The sequence below is a fragment of the Populus alba genome, chromosome 1 (assembly GCF_005239225.2).
Source record: "Populus alba chromosome 1, ASM523922v2, whole genome shotgun sequence".
NCBI lineage: Eukaryota > Viridiplantae > Streptophyta > Magnoliopsida > Malpighiales > Salicaceae > Populus > Populus alba.
In genome coordinates, this window is record NC_133284.1 from 47,504,620 (window position 1) to 47,522,134 (window position 17,515).

The window sequence follows — 17,515 nt, forward strand, 5'->3', positions numbered from 1 at the left end:
TGTTTTCCCATCATTTCCCTCACCAACACTGCATAGACAACTTCTATAGTTATTGCTAATATATATAATTTCTCTCAGTAGTGGTCAAGTCAGTGCAAGTGGCTTTTCCAAACATATTTTTGAATTCTTTAGACTATTAAAGCAATTCAAATTAACAGAAAACAAATACAAACATAAGAGAGAAAAAGGCTAGGGTTTTCATTAATCACAATATTTTGAAAATATGGCTTTAACCTAAATACAAAGAGATTATATATAGACTAAACTAAAAATACAATTCTACCATTAATAAATAAAACAAGATAAATATGTATATTTATTAACATCTCTCCTCAAACTCACGATACGGTAGCTACAAGTATCGAGAGTTTGCCAACTAGAAAATGAAAACGAGAAATGGAATGTGACTTGGTAAAGAAGTCTGCAATCTGCAAAGAAAAAGAAAGAAAAAGCAGAGTAGTTGTGCCATGCTTGAGATGATAATAAGTAAGATGACAATCGATCTTAATGTGCTTAGTTCATTCAAGAAAAACCGAGTTGTGAATAATCTGAATAGAACTCTAGTTATCACAATACATAGGAGTATGATGAGAGAGAGAAACTCCCATATTAGCATTAACCAACGTAACCGAACAATCTCTGTGGTAGTAGATGTCATAGCATGATATTCTACTTCGGTTGAATATTAAGAAACAATAGACTGTTTCATGCTTTTCCAAGAAATAAGAGAATCACCTAGAAAGATATAAAGATTGGTAATAGACTTATGACTTGTGGGATCACTATCATGATCAACATTAGAGTATGTATGCATGAAGCTACAAAGAAAAGGTGGATGGGAGTAAAAGACTTAAAAAGACCATACCACGAAGATATCACAAAATAAAAAAAAAAGTTGCCCAATGAATTGTAGTAAAAAAAGCAACAAACAAACAAACTAACAACATGAACATCATAAGCAATATCTGGACGAATAATAATGAGATATACCAAGCTCCCAACAATACTATGATATAAGGTAAGATCTATCAAAGGTAGACCATCAAAAGAAGAATACATTACATTAATCTCAATGGTAGTGTCTACAGTCTTGTTATCAATAAGTCTAGCCTGTTGAAGAATATCTGCAACACATTTCAACTGAGAAAGAAGGTAATCTCTAGGTGAGTAAACTACCTCAATACATAGGAAATATCAAAGATAACCTAAATCTTTCATATCAAACTGTTTAGCCAATTCTGTCGTCAAAACTGAAATATCATCAATGTCATCACCAGTAATAATCATATCAACATATAAAGATGGAATAATGCAACCTGTATTAGTGCACTTAATAAAAAGAGCAGAATTATGACTATTAGAAATAAATCCAAAAGATGAGATCACAATAGAAAAATTCTCAAACCAAACATGAGGCGCTTGTTTTAGACCATATATCGCTTTCTTGAGCTTACAAACATACCTAGAGTCATGTAAAACACTAGGAGAGGGCGTCTTATAATCATCTTCTTGAAGATTTCTATTCAAAAAGGCATTTTTAACAACAAGTTGGAAGATATGTGATTAGTACTTAAAAGTGTATTTTTATCAAGGTTTTATATCATCGTTTTGCACTTGAAGTATTAATAACTCCTTAACTAAAGCATGTTTTATAATAACATATCTAATAATATAAAATACCTTTAATTTATGGTAAATGTTCATCTTAAATGCAAGTCTATCATATAAATAAAAGGATTGATTGATAAGTTTAAGTACTTAAATTAAAAGGACAAAGAGAGGACCAAATTTAGAAAAGAGATGTTGGTGCAGTCCAAACTAGAACACTATTTGGTAATTGGGTCATATCTGGAGCTGTAGTTCTCATATTTAGGTCTTCTTTATATGGATGGAGAGGTAAGACATAGGCTTACAACTTTCATGTGGAGTTAAAGATTTAAAAAGGTCATTTTCAAGTCCAAATTATAGCAACAACGGAGAAGTCTGAATCTGTCTTGTAGCCCAGACACTGTTCAGTGTTCAGCCCATATCTCGAGTTCTAGAAGTCCAAATGACCATAAAGATAAGACAATTTCCTATAGCTTTCATGAGTATAATTGATTCTAGTTCTAATGTTAACAATGACATTTTGTTTAGACAAAAAGATAAGGATTTTCACCAAGTCAAGAGTTGGCCACCCACTCAACAATTAGTCATCAAATCAATAGTTCTAAATTTTGGCCTATAAAAGTAGGCATTTTCCATGCATTTAAGAGCTTGGTTGTTCAGATCAAGAACATGTTCTTGCTCTCTCTCTTTATATTTTGTGTAATTCTTAAGTTTTGCTTTCATTAATATCTTGTTTATGCTTTTCATTTCCTTTCCTTTACTTAGTTAACTTGTATGTTGTTTATGTTCTTATTTTGTTTATTTATGTTTCTCTTCTTCATTATGTTTCGCTAAGTTTATTATGTCAAGGTGAAAAGGTTACACTAATGGTGTAAAAATAAGTATAGTGTAAACTCAACATGGATCTTAATGTTTAATATTAACATGTTTTATCTTTCTATCTTACTAATTCTTAATACCTTACTTGTTCAATGGTTAATCTAGATTTGTGTTGTATAACACTTGGTACAATAACTGTTTGGCACTCACATAGCCCAACCAAATGGTATTACCTATACCTGTGCTATGAAAGGAACTTAATTTGTTTTTTTTTTTTTTTTATCAAATATAGACAAACATAGCCAGGTAAAGGGAACAGACCCCCTTGAACAAACCATAGTAAGATAAACTTACTTAACAGAAAGGGAATAGACTCCCTTGAACAAGCATTAATACATAAAAACCAACCTAACAGACAAAGAGGCATATGCTTAGAAACCTAAAGACTAGCATCATTAGAGAGATGGATCTCCTTCCACCCCAGCATATAGGTAGCAAGAAACTGCCACCACTCATGAAAAGGATAGCAGCAGTGGAGACAAGCCACAAAACTGGCTATCCTTAAAAGCAAACCAGCTGCTTAGCATAAAGGACCATACATTTGGGGAAAGAACCTCACCCAAGTGGATCCTTATACCAAGTAGTCTTGAGAATCCTTCTGCAAATCATCATCTGTAGAAAACTAGCACCATTGGCAATAAAGTAGCGACAGAGAACCAGCAACATGTGGGGAGAGAGCCTCACCCAAACTATTGGGGTCTAGAACAAGTATCTAGCAGCCAAATAAACCTGTAGAATAACCAATATGGAGCAAAGAGGCATGCAGTCTGAACATGGGGAGAGAACCTCACCCAGTCAGATAAGGCCCCAAACAGAACAAACAGTGTGCCAAACAGACAAAAGGACCCCAAACAGGGCTCCGCAATAAGCAAATAAATCCTTTGCAATAAAATCAGTAGTATCAAGCTATCCAACCGGCAAACTAGCAGGCATATGCACAAGCAATAGCCAGCTAAGGATCAGACATGACCCAATAGTAAACCAGAAGTAAACTGAACCTCATTCACATGAAGCAGCAATACAACATTAGATAGTGACAGCCCTAAGAAAGGGATGTTACTGAAGGCCAACCCATACAACAAATAACACCGACACTAGCAACTAGGGAGCCAACACAAAGACATTAGAGATACAACTCTAGTAAACAAACCAACGCTACAGCATGGAGAAGCAGAGTTAGCACAAACCCTAAAACATACAAAAGCAAACTAGCTACTCCAGAATGGTAACAAGCAAGAGGATAAAGCATGTGGAGAGAGACCCTCACCCAAATAGAGCTCTTTACCAAGCAACTCAAGAGTAGTGAGCCATCCGCACATCATCTCCAGAAGACCAAACCTGCACCACAACATTAACTTGATTAATACTAGAATAGTCTCAATCCAGCACTCTCCACTTAGAAGTGAGCTGAATAATTAAAGAACCCCCAATATCCTTCAATCGAACCAACATGCTAGCAGAGAGCACTACATCAGTAGCCCAAACAATTAGGGAGAGAGCCGCACCCAAACTGATGAAATCCATGGCATCAATAAAGAGAGCATAGTGGGAGTAGTCTCCACAAGAGCCCAAGAAAAGGGCAGCCAAAACAGACCTATAGAGTAACCAATATAGAATAAGAGGTGTATAATTTGTACTTTGGGGAGAGACCCTCACCCAGCTAGATAAAGCCTCAGCAGGCAAGGAAGCCTTCACCTAGTCAAGTCCCATAACGTACCCACAGTTGAACTAGCTTGATATGCACATGCAAACCAGCCACTACCAGCAAGGAAGCCCAGGCCAACCAGCCAGAACCAACAAAGCAAGTAGAATGGAGCATAACCAGAAGAAAACACAAAACAAGAGCTTGACAAAACCCCTGGGTCAAGCAATAAGCAATTCTAAGGCAGTATACAAGCACTGACTACTCGACAGATATATCAATAATAGATAATATACAGCCAAACCAGCAGAGACCACTGAAATACCAATGGCACAACAACATTATATCCAAATAGCTCTAACAACCAATACCATCTAGGAGCCATAAACAACAAGCCCCAAGGACCACAAAACCAAACCACATTAGGGGAAAAGCCTCATGTTGGTTAGAGAGCTTGAAAGCCCTCTGAGATATCATCATAGAGATACAGAATAGAGGAAGAGGGGCAAGAGATGTCTTACCCCGGTTCCTTACATCAACAGAAAAACCCAAAAGCGCAAACCAAAATTGAAAGCTACAATGTTGGTGAATAGATCATTCCAGAGCCCTAAGACAGAGGGTTGAGAAGTACCTGGACCTTGAACACCAGTAATTAGGTTAAAAACCCAGTTGATGGCATCAGTGGTGACAGAGGAATTCTCTAAGGCAACGTTTGAGATGGCCTCTTCTTCGTTGAGGGAATTAGCACTGGACCCATGGAGACCATAGTCCACTAGAGATGATGAGAATACGATCCCAGTCCCTGAACTATCACTAAGGGTTGGAGAGGAACTAAGATGTGAAGAATCTAAAACCTCCAAAGTGTGGGTAGGAGGAGGCGATACCAAGTCTGTACCTAAGAAATTTAGGTTAAACCAAAACCCCTCTTGAACAGACTCCTCATGGCTTCGTTTCAGTTGAATCGAAGATAGGAGAGATTTAGATTGCTTTTTATAGAACGTAAGTGGTTAATGAAGAAAGAGGCTGCAATCAGGAACTCTGGAGCTGCAGCTCACCATCGGGAGGAGAAATTTTCAAAATGAAGAAGAGCATCTCTCTCTAGTTTCTCTCTCTATCTGGAGCGACTCTTTCTTAGCTCTTTCTTAAAGGAACTTGATTTGTTGTTAACATAAGTTAGCATCATGAATTCTTGGCAACATTTAAAAGTTTGGTGTTACTTAAATAAGATAATTAATATGATCATGTTAACAATTTATAATGAGCTATTAATGACAAATCATCCGATTGGAACCTCTTTTGTGGGTGGTTTCCAGTCGAATAATAAAATTTTATACCATACTTGTTTGAAATACCATTAGTGGATCCTCTAACCTTGACATTTGTTTTTATCATTGTTTAATCCTTACATTAATCTTCCATCTCAAAGTTCTCATCAACTTCATCTTCTTCTTCTTCTTGATTATTATTATTATTATTATTATTATTTATACAATTAACCTGCCTGTGGTTCGACCCCAGTCTTGCCGGGTTATTTATCAATCTTTTGGTCGTGTCAATATGCCACTGACAAACCGAAGCTATAATAATAAGAGTATGAATAGTAGTCATTTTTGCAACTGGGGTAAATGACTCCTCATAATCCATACCATACTGTTAAAAATATCCTTTTGCAAGCAACTTAGCTTTGTATCACTCAATAAACTCATCATAATTAGTCTTGATCTTATACACCCAACGACAACTAACAACACTCTTACTAGGAGGTAGACGAATCAAATCTCAAGCATCCGTCTTATGCAAAGCAGAAAGTTCCTCATCCATAGCTTGCTACCAAGAGGATCAAGAATTGCCTCCTTATAGGGAAAGGGCTTAAAGATACAATGAACAAAAGCTAAAAAGAAGTAAAGGATGAAGAATTACAAGAATAAGCAAAATCTAATAGTTTTGTGGACTTACAAATACGTATGGATTGATGTAAAGGTGGATCCAGAATCTCAAATGAAGCTTGGGGTGTTATAGATGAGAATTGAGCTTCAGATGTGCTGAAGAGTAAAGTATCAGTACTTGCAAAATAATGAGTAGAAACAGAACGAACATGGGAAGGGGTGTCTAAGGTACTAGGAACCTGAGATGATAAACTATCAAAATTCTCAGAAAAGAGATCTATACGACAACATGACGAGTAGTGGATGGAATAGAAAAGAAAGGTATATGTTTGAAAAAGACAACATGACGAGAAACATAAAGTTTCTGAGTTATTTGATCAAAACAACAATACCCCTTTTTACCTTCATCATAACCTAGAAAGACATAAATAGTAGATCGAGAGGACGAAGAATGAAACAAGTACATCAAAAAAATCTAAAGAAGGAATAATCAAGGACATACCTATATAACTTTTCAAAATGAGAAAAACCTGAACTATGAGAAGAAGGGATTGTATTAATCAAACTTACAGTAGTAAGGAAACCTTCTCCCAAAAACTCACTAAGAACACAAATAGACAACAAGAGAGAACGAGTAGTTTTGACAATGTACCTATGTTTTCTTTCAACCACACCATTTTACTTAGGAGGATTTGTACACAAAGTTTGGTGAATGGTTCCATCTAAGGCAAACAACTCACAAAATTTATTATAGGTGTATTTCCCTTTTAAATCACACCTAAAACTTTTAATAACAACAAAATGTTGAGTTTTGACTAGAGCTCAAAAGGTTGTATATATCTCAAAGAATTTAGAATGATGTTTCATTAAATAAGCTCATTAATAACGAGTATGATCATTAATAAAAGAAACATAATATCGAGACCCTTCTTTAGTGGCAACAGGAAAAGGTCCCCATATATTAGAATGAATCAATTCAAATGGGGAAGAAAACACCAAAAAATACTTCGATAAAAAGGTAAAACATAAAATTTTGCTAGTTTACATCCACTACAATCAGAAATATCACAAGGTTGTAAATTTCCTAAAGCTCCCGTGGATGCAAAAAATCTCAAACGAGAAGACAAAACATGACCTAGATGAGAATGCCATAAATAAAAAGTAGAAGAGGAATGGCTTGAACGAAAAGAAGATAAAATAATAGTAGTAGCAGCAACTGACACTTTTAACTCATTCAAAATATATAGTCCATTCTCCCTACGGCCTGTCCTAATCAACTTCTGAGACTGCAGATCTTGTACACAACCAAAGGAAGAGAAAAAACGACTAAATAATCACCAAAATCACATAATTGTCGAACAAAAGCAAGATTCAATCTAAGTTTCGAAATGAGATAAATATTAGAGAGAGACAAGTGAGGTATGACAACAGAACCAATACCTATTAAAGGCATTGAAGTGCCATCATTAGTCATAATAGGGATGGAGGGTGAAGGGGACACAAAGGTAAGAGATGAAGAATCTAGAGACATATGATGTGAAGCACCAGAATCCAAGACCCATTTAGAATGTGACATACTTGAAGAACTATAAGGCAACTGACCTATAGAAGAAGAAGTAGACATTACTTGTGGCTGTAAGGAGAGAAACTTCTAAAATTTCCCAGCTAGAGTACTAGGATCGGTGATAAGGCCTGATGAAACTATTGCTGCAGTATTGTGGTGTGGTGGTTTATAACTCTGAAATGGTTTATGAGCATTAAATTGTGACTGGCTGCCAAACTTCTAAGCTTGGTTCTGCTGTCTCAACAGGGGACAATGAGCCTTCCAATTACCTTTCTGGTTACAAAAACTGCACTCATCAAAGGCAACCCTTGTATAAGGCTTATTATGATTATTAGACAATGACTTAAAGTGTACTGCTAGTACAAATAGATTCAAAATAGAAAGAATTCCCTTTTTAGAATAAAATTGAAGATGTATTTCTTCAGCCAATAACTCACTGAAAACAGAGTTAACAAAAGACATTAGAGAATGATGTAGAATTGAACCTTTGAGTCCTTCAAAATCACTATAAAATATTGTTAAAAACTGTATCAATCGTTGTTGTTCCCTGCCATCAATATAGGCATTATATGCCTTTAATTCTGTTGATTCTATAAGAGTCAATTGATACCAAAGATCTGTCAATAGAACTTTTGAATACACATATTCTTCTGGTGAAGAGCTCGTATGTCATTCTCTAACTGATACTGCTTTGCAAAATTTGATTGTGTGAATAACCTTTGCAGATGATCCCAAACCTCCTTTGCTATCTCATACTTTGCCAACTGTGTACTTATGGAAAGCTCAACAAAAGTGTTAATCCAAGTAATAATCTTTGCATTGTTCACTTCTCATTCATCTATCAAAACAACATCCCCTTCCTCAGTATTCTTAGGTACCACATAAGTTCCACTAACATATCTGATTAGTACTTAAAAGTGCATTTTTATCAAGGTTTTATATCATCATTTTGCACTTGAAATATCAATAACTCCTTAACTAAAGCATGTTTTATAATAACATATCTAATAATATAAGATACCTTTAATTTATGGTAAATATTCATCTTAAATGCAGGCCTATCACATAAATGAAAGGATTGATTTATGAGTTTAAGTACTGAAATTGAAAGGACAAAGAGAGGGCCAAACTTAGAAAAGAGATGTTGATGCAGTCCAAACTGGAACATTGTTCGGTAATTGGGTCATATCTAGAGCTGTAGATCTCAGATTTAGGTCTGGTTTATATGGATGGAAAGGTAAGAAAAAGGCCTACAACTTTCATGGGAGTCTAAGATTTAAAAAGGTCATTTTCAAGTCCAAATTATAGTAACAACGGTTTCAAGTCCAAATTATAGTAACAATGGAGAAGTCTGAATCTGTCCTACAGCCCAGACACTATTTAGTGTTTAGCCCATATCTCAAGTTCTAGAAGTCCAAATAACTTTTTATTTTTTTCCTGGAAGGATAAGACAATTTCCTAAAACTTTCATGTGTACAGATGGTTCCAATTCTGATGTTAGCAATGATTTTTTGTTCAGACAAGAAGATAAGGATTTTCACCAAGTCAAGAGTTGGTCACCCACTCAACAATTAGTCATCAAATCAATAGTTTCAAATTTTGGCCTATAAAAGGAGGAATTTACCATGCATTTAGGCATTTTGGTTGTTCAGATCATGATCATGCTTTTTATTTTTTTCTTTATATTTTTGTAATGTTTAAGTTTTATTTCATGTTATATTTTTTTTAATCTCTTGTTTATGCTTTTCATTTCCTTTACTATACTTATGTTCTTATGTTGTTTATTTATGTTTCTCTTTTTCATTATATTTAGCTAAGTTTATTATGTCAAGGTGAAAAGGTTTCACTAATGGTGTTAGAATAGGTATAATATAAATTCAACATAGGCTTCAATGTTTATATCCAAGAAAGTTTGTTATTAACATGTCTTATCTTTTTATCTTACTAATTCTTAATACCTTGCTTGTTAAATGGTTAATCTAGATTTGTGTTGTATAACACTTGATACAATAAATGATTGGCACTTTCATAACCAACCGTATGGTATAACCTACACCTGTGCTATGAAAGGAACTTGATTTGTTGTTAACATAAGTTAGCATCATGAATTCCTGACAATATTTAAAAGTTTGGTGTTACTTAAATAAGATAATTAATATGATCATATTAACAATTTATAATGAACTATTAAGGATAAATCATCCGATTGGAATCTCCTTTGTGTATGGTTTCTAGTTGATTAATAAAAAGAGTTTATACTATACTTATTTCTAATACCATTAGTGGATCTTCTAACCTTGATAATTGTTTTATCATTGTTTAATCCTTACATTAATATCCCATAAAATTCTCATAAACTCTTTATTTTATTAAATATATATATTATTTGTAATTTATATAGTTCACCTCCTTGTGGTTCGACCCTAGTCTTGCCGAGTTATTTATTACTTCGATACTCCTGCATTTGGGATAAGACATCAATCTTTTGGTCCTGTCAATATTCCTATATCTTTTTACCCTTAAGAAAATTTCACATTACAATAACTCCAATACGAATAATTCTTCTCATCCTACCTCACACTCACAGACTAAAGCGAATCATCTCTTTCAGTAGCAATAATCAATAATCATAAAGAACCAGAATGCAAAATCAACAAAAAATAAAATATCAAATTGCAGAAACTGAACAAATATCTTCTCAAAGTTATACGATTACTCGAAAAACAAAAAATTGTAGAAACAAAATATAAATACCAAGTTGCAGAAACTAAAGAGATGACGAAATACCATATATGAAGAAACTAAAGGGAAGACAAAATACCAGGTTTGCAAAAATAGAACAAATATCATTCTAAAAAAAATTCCATGAAACCAACTTTGATACCATATTAAAATAATTAAAATTACCAGAAAATAAATACAAACATAAAAAAAAAAAGGTTAGGGTTTTTATTAATCACAATATTTTGAAAGTATGGCTTTAAGCTAAATACAAAGAAATTATATATAAAACAAATTAAAAATATTATTTTATTCTTGATAAATAAAATAAAACAAGATAAATATTTCTTAACGCAACAACTTTCATTCCATTCAAATTCTATAACTTTCATTAACAATTTGAAGAAAGGTAAGCATCAATCAGCCGACCTAGCCACGAATCTGCCACTGCTGCTACTTTTCTTGTCAACCTCGAGGTTAGAGTGAAGACTAACTTGATCGTGTAGGGTTGTTTGAAAACCAGCATGCAATTCGAGAAATGTAACCATCAAGGACTATAAACAAGGTTTAGAGGTTGACAAGAAAATTAGCAGCGATTTGTATGTATGTATGTATCATGTGCTATTCTATCTACTTTTTATATAAACCTTCCTCTCTCTTTTTAATCCTTGTACTCCAAGCATGCCCCAAATAACAGAGTAAGGGCAATATTATCTTTTTATAGAGAAGGGATACACCATATATCAATAAAAACTATCTTTTTCTATGTCCCCAATTAATAGGTTTTCTATCACTATTCTTTTTTCTAATTAATTGTATTTCAGAATTTTAAAAACAAAACCCAAATAGAAAATATAAATCATGCCAAAGATTTTTTGTTTTCAGAAACATAAAATTGACAATTGATTGCTAAAATTTTTGAATAAAAAAAAATGATTTTCAAAAAATTGTGAAGGTTTTAATTTTTTTGAATAAAAAAATTTATTTGCTTTTGTTTCCAAAATTTTGCAAAAAAAGCCACAAATGATCCTAAATGGCGCATAAAATACACACTAATTTTCAGATTCCCAGAATTTTTATCATGTACGATACAAGACTAAAGAGTGAAATAATGATTGCAATATGAACTCGAAAATAATTGTTGATTGAATTCCAATATCCACTTATTATGATAACAGAAATACATGACAAGCGCGACAACATCTGACCGTAACATGCGCTTGTAACATCTGGAGACAGCGTGAAGCCAGTCAGCCACAAACATTGGCATTACCCCCATCAAAATTAATGTTTTGTGCCCTTGGAAAATGGCTGCTTTCACACTTTTAGGGTTTCGTATCTATGATAAAAATTATTTTTTAAAAAAATATTATAATAATTTTTTTTATGAAATTAACACTTCAAAAAAATCTTAAAATATTAAAAAATAATTAATTTAAAGTTAAAAAAAAAAAAAACACAATCCAACTCCATAAATAAACATCGCTTTAAACCTTTAACCTTTATAGAGAAGCTCATTAATCAAGAATAAATTTTTTTATTGTTTTGTGTATAATTTATTAGTAATTTTAAACAGATTACAAGAAAAATTAATAGTTTGTCGAACCGATTTTAAATATTAAGAGTATAAATTGTGCATCTACAAAATTAACTAGATGAAAACAAATTCAACCTAGCATTTATAAACGAAAGAAAGCACGATGGACAATGCCAATAAGTTATTTTTTCTTTTTTCTTTGGACATCAGGAAGGAGTTAAGCTAATTTATAGGGAATGTAATGAAAACAAAATAAAAATATTTGAAAAAGAATAGTAAACAAATTAATGATCACTCCAGTAGAATCCATATATTTCTAGCAACAATTCAACAATATTTGAAAAAAGTATCTTAACCCGATTACCTACTTCTGCCGGCGGGGGGGAGAGTCCTTAGAGTAGTTCCGACGTACTTTTCACGAATTCAAGCAATTTTAACACTAATGAAATTTCCGGGAACTTAATCATTAAACCTTGACCTAATTAATGGATTTATCGACATCAACATTTGAATAAAATTCAACACTAACCTTTTTATATATAAAAAATAAAATAAAAACGTAAAATCTTAATCAATGTAAAGACTGTTAATTTAAATCTTCGAAAAAATTCCCTTAAGAGAATTTCTTATATAACGAATAATTTGGAACCATTTTTTTTTTCCTTAAAAAAAAACCCATTGGCCATTTTGTTTCTGAATCATTATTGTGTCAAAATGATGTCATAATGCTCTAAGCATGAGGTGTGAATGCGACAAACTAGACAACAGTACTTGGATTTGGACATAAAGTGGTGACCTCCATGTGTGTGTCGGTGAGACATAGAGAGGGAGACAGAGGAGGAAATGAAGGATGCAAGAAGTATACAAAGCAAACTATATAGGGTTTATCATTTACAAGTTTTCCACGATTTTCTAATTGATGAAAAAACTTGAACCATTTAATTTTTTTTTTGTATACAAGTACTTTTTAATAATATTAAAGTTTAAAATTCTTTATATATATATATATATATATATATATATATAGTTAGTGTTATAAACTTAATTTTTATTATAAATCTATTAAAAATATTTGTTTAGTTAATAACTAGACTCAAACCTGCGCTACACCATGTGTTTGTATTTTTTGCATAAAAACGATGTCTAAGGTAATGCAAGAGCGTTTCAAATAAATAAAAGAAGTAAATGACTCAGGTCATAATCTTGATTGTGTTTAATGAAGTTTTTTATTTTAATTAGATGATAAAAAAATTAAGAACAATAGCTAGTAAATAGATAAAATTTTCTTTAAAAAAACACAATAACGTGGAAAAAAAAAAAAAACTAGGAAGTAAGTAACTAGATAAAAAAACAAAGGCAAAAAAAGGGTCTGAGTTAACTAAAGGTATTGTCATAAACATGTAACTTGGATAATAAGAGGTAAGCCAACCCAAGTTAACTTGTATGAGATGGAGATAACACAATAGAAAAAAAACTAAATAAAACCACAAAACCTATTTTTTATATACAAAAAGAAACTAATGCCAAACAATGAAATTAAAAAAAAAAACCAAAAAAAGATATTGACCTACATTAACTTTTCAAACCTATAACCCGGGTCATTAAACTGAAAACACCAAATATAAAAAAATCATGAAGCCCAATTTCCAATGAATCTTTTTTATTTGAGGGTTAAATAAAAAGAAAAGTAAATCTAATAGAAGGAAAAAAAATCAAAAGAATGATGACGAAATTAAAAGAAAAAAACAATACACTATAACTTGGATTGAATGATGAAATTGAAAACATAAAAATTTAATACATGACAAATTAGAATTGAAGGATTAAGTTGAAAATAAATAAAATTTTAACGAAAGAGACAAGAACAAAAATTAGAAACAAAAAGATAAAAACAAAAGTAGAAGCATCAACAATAAAGAGGACCAACTTGTATTTTTTAGGGCAAGAGAGAGATAAGAAGAAGAACAAGAAAACAAAAAAGACCGACCAGCGACAAATCACCTCATCACCACCAACATGCACCACACGAGGAGTAAGAGCACATGACGATGCATCTAACGACTTAGTAGAAGGACATTTTATGCCAATGTAAGGTGTCACATGCATCGCATAAAGGGGATGAGGTGCCTCTCATATGCTAACAACTTTTTAGAATTAAATAATATTTAATCAATGTTAAAAGATAAGAATGTCCTTGATTATCCTGGTAAAAAAAATCTAAAGGAAAGGACCAGAAGGCCATTGAACCTATAGTTTAATTTTTTTTTATTCCAAGTGCTTACTTGTCAATTTATTATACATGAATAAATAAAAAGATAGTTATGCCCCTCTTCAACAATGTTATAAATTTATTATACATGACTAATATGCCATGTGAAAAGACAAAAATAACACCAAAATAAAGGCAATTGATTTTTTTAGAGGGGCAAAACTATCATTTTACTATTGTAGTGAGTAATAAATCAAGTCTTAGTGCACAATGTTTTTGCCTTCCTGTTTAATTTTTTAATATAACGTTTTCATGATAATTTTTAATTTAAATGAAATAAAATTACTATTATACTATTAGATTATCACAAACACAAAATGTTAAGATGGTTATTATAAATTATAGTTTTAATTTTTTTTTATGAAAAATAGTTATATTATTTATGTACTCTTCTTTTTTAAAAAAAAAATCATTTTGATTTTTAATAAAAGAAATATTTTTCTAATTTTTCATTGAAAATAGAAAGTTGAAAAAAGAAAATAAAAACTAAAAAGAAGAATTTAACACCCTTGGTTTTTCAGCTCTATCAGCCCTGTGTTTCTAGCGATCCAACTTCAACTTCTGGCGTCTCTTTCCATTCTCTTCTTCTTGTTTTTTTAATTATTATTTTTTTGGTCTTCAATATTTCTAGTCAATTCCAAGTGTATATTATAACAATGGATATGTTTACTTCATGGGTATCTCCATAATATACTAATTAATTACTTGTATGGGTTTTAGTGGTTATTTTCTAAAATATTTATTTTTAAAAAAAAATATTTTAATAGCAACACATAAAATGATTTAAAAACATAAAAAATTTAATTTAAAATAAAAGAATAAAAATATTTCAATTTTTTAAAAAAATATTTAAAAACATGAAAATAAATACAAACAGTTACTTAACTAGTTGGTGTCCGGAATTGTCAATCCATGCTGATTTTAAAAGGAAAGTTATATCATACAAGACTACTATAGATTCTGATTTCAAAAGCAAAGTATACATAGAACGACTCTAGCTTGAATTTGAAGATGTTGACTGTCTTAGGTCTTCAAGTATGGAATAGTATACTTTTTTGGGTCAATCACAGTAGCTTTTCAGGTATCATAAATTAGAGATTTTTTCTATAAAAGAAAGAAACATTTGTGATGATCCTCAATCACAGTAGTTTTTACCAATGCAATAACTAATTATGTGTAATTCCTCTCTCTGTGCGTACAATATTTTTTTTCTTTTCAAAATTCTTCCGATTCGATCATCAAATAATTATTTCTTCTAATTTAGTCCTTTTGCAATATTGTATTGGTGGGAAATGAGGCTCAATAATTTATTTTGATTTTTTTTATAAGGTTATAAAGGTGTCGAATTAATATTCCAACATTATAATGATACTTGATTTCATAAAAAAAAAAATAATAAGTTTTATTGTTTGTAAACAAATATCATATGGGGGCCAAATTTAGTGGGAGGCAACAATGCAAGGATTTGATTTTATTTTTAACCGATAAAAACATGCTTTTTAGCTTATTTCTGCCTAAAAGTCTTTATCGAGTTCATGTTTAGTTCCTTTAATTTTACATTGTAATATTTTGTTACAAATTATATTTTGATCACATTTCACTCTTTGAGTTTGAGAGAGAGTAGAAATTCAATGAAAAATAAGAATAGAAAGAGAAATTAATTGAGTATCCACATTCTAGCAAAACAAAAAAATCATTCTCGATGCAAATGAGTTTCATTTAAAAAATAAAAGTTTTTTTATTAAAGTGTTTTTTATTTTTTTATAATACTAGAAAAAAGTAGATTGGTATTGAAATAAAAAAAATTATTTAATTTTGTATTTTTGTATCAATTTAAGGGTTTTTTGAGTTGAGAAAATAATTTATTTATGTTCTAAAACTGTCTTTTTTTTTAGGTTTTTAAGGTAAAAATATATTGAAAATTTTTTTTGCCCAAAACTCGAAACCTAAGCAGATGTGACTGTAAAATATTCTAGACAGTAGCAGGTTATATGTCACAAAGAACAACTTGTCATTTAGTATAAAATAAAGAGAATGACGATGTGTCATCTGGTGAATAAAAAAAAAATCAGGTCAAACATGTCTCGGCTCTTATATAGCTGGCAAGGAGTATGGGCCTAGCCCCACACTATTCTCTTTTTTTTTTTTTTTAATTAATAACCTTGTTTTTATAAATTTTTACTTTGCGCATATATATATATATATATATATATATATATATATATATATATATATATTTTAAATTACTATCCTCTCTCTTTCTTATTTTTTTTTAATTGTATAGTTCATCTTTTTTAAATAAATTATTTTTTCAATTATTTTGTATTTTCTTAATGTTTCAAAAATAATATTATAATTTATATTTCTTTTCTTTTATATTTAATATAAATAAATTGTATTTGCATGATGTTTTTTCAAAAAATATATAAAAACAATTTGTTCTTGGTAAGAAAAAAACAACATCCAAGGTAAAAGAAATAAAATGTATAAATTAAAAAGATAAATCAGAATTAAATATTTGGATATTTATCTGTCATTTTATATTTCAAGCATTTACTATTAAAAAAATCAGCAAACAACAATGAAAACATTTATGAAACAACAATGAAAACATTTATGAAAAAAGTTCAATTGGTAATTGCTTATGAAAATAACAATGAAAAAATTCAGGTCGTTAATTACCAATGAAAATAGTGATTAAATTTATATGTATATATATATTGATGGAAATTGTGATGAAATTTTAAAAATAAAAAAAATAATAAATATTATAAATATTTTCTTAGTAATTTCATCAAAATTTTAACATAGCAAATTATAACGGAATTGTAAATTCTATTGACAAATATTATGCTGAATTAAAACTTGTCACTTCTCTCCTTTTTTATTTCATCTTATTTTAATTAAAATTACAGCATCTCTCTCTCAAAAAAAAAAAAAAACTTTGGAAAGGCAGGCACCACACAAATCATTTTTATTGAATTAAAATATTTTTAAATTAAAAAAATATCATTTCATGAGAGCACGGAATGCTTTTTCTCATAGGATGAATAATGTTTGGGTAAATTGATTCATGTTTTCATTGTATATTAGTCTTTAAAATTTATAAATAATCAATGGATACCTTATTTATTCACATGTTCTCCAATAGGCCTTCTGTTACTTTAGATGATGAAACCCCTTCAACGCAAAAGGAAAAAATAGTTCTGAAAATTCAAAGAAGGAGAAAAAAAGAACATAAATTGAAAACATGGAAAATAAACAACATATGAAAAATCTTATTGTCCTCGCAACATATGAATAATGTTTGGGGGCTCATTTGCTCATTTTTCGAGGTCTTTTTAAGTTTTTTTTTTTGTTATTATTTATTGGGTTTTTTGTTTCTATTTTCATTTTTCAAAATTAAATA